This window comes from Propithecus coquereli, unplaced genomic scaffold (genome assembly GCF_000956105.1).
Source record: "Propithecus coquereli isolate 6110/MARCELLA unplaced genomic scaffold, Pcoq_1.0 Scaffold33, whole genome shotgun sequence".
NCBI lineage: Eukaryota > Metazoa > Chordata > Mammalia > Primates > Indriidae > Propithecus > Propithecus coquereli.
In genome coordinates this window covers 5,029,864-5,030,904 of record NW_012148952.1, presented here as the reverse complement: position 1 = coordinate 5,030,904, position 1,041 = coordinate 5,029,864, and positions in this window count along the sequence as shown.

The window sequence follows — 1,041 nt, the reverse complement described above, 5'->3', positions numbered from 1 at the left end:
GGAGACCAAGGAAAGAATGTCCCTGAGAAACGACCCCAGGTAGGCCCCAGTGCCTCTGTGCCCAGTACTGGGCCCACTCAGCACCAACTGCCAACCAGAAAGGAGCAAGGCTGCTGGGGCTTTGTTCTGAGGGCCAGCAGAGCTTCCACCCGGCAGCGTGACCTGCGGTCTCGTAAGCTTGGCTACAGAAATAGCAAGTGGGTGCAAGCGGGTACACAAAAGGCAAGTCGATGAGGCAGTCAGGGCTGGGTACAGCCACTCACAGCAGAACTTCGGTGCTGAAAACACCTAGCTCAGGACACCATGTACTCATTCAAAGGTGGCCCCCCTTTTTTCTCTCTCAAACTTTTCAAAACAGGAAGAAAGTTTTCTTCAACTGCAGGCACCAATGACATACATCCTTCTAGAGAGATCATTTTAAAAGCCATCCAAGAAAGCTACCTTCACTAAGGGGATCACTTTTTTTCCCTTTTTCTTTCTCCCTTCCCCTCCCCCCACCTTTTTTTTTTTTATAACTCTGGGCTTCTGGTAGCAGTTTGGAAGGTTGGCACAAGGCCATCTGCAACCACAGTGGAGTGTTAGGTAATCTTTTCTCATTAAAATGCTGTTTTTGTGGTTTAATTTTTAACGGTTTTTTCTTTGTAGCTTGGAAACACACATACTATATTTTTTTTGAGGCACGGAGAGATGACTGTTATACAGGCAAAAAGGCGGGAAGATGGGCTGCCCATAAGACACTTCCTCATGCGTTTCCAGAAAAGAAGCATCTGCTTTCATTCTAGAGAGGGCAAACCGAGTGTGCTGGCAGCACGCATGGGGCTTCCTGGAAATTGAGGATATTTAATCGATTCTGGGGACAAATGCTTCAAACACATTTGAAGCCCCTCCAGATTGAAAGTATTAAATGGTATGACCATTCCTCCACTTAATCAATGAATTGGGCACTTTTATTGACTGTCTGCCAAGTGCCAGGCACTGGGCTAGACCCTGAGAACAGAGAGATAGAAGCTACCGCCCACTTGGAAATCAGCACCAGGTGGC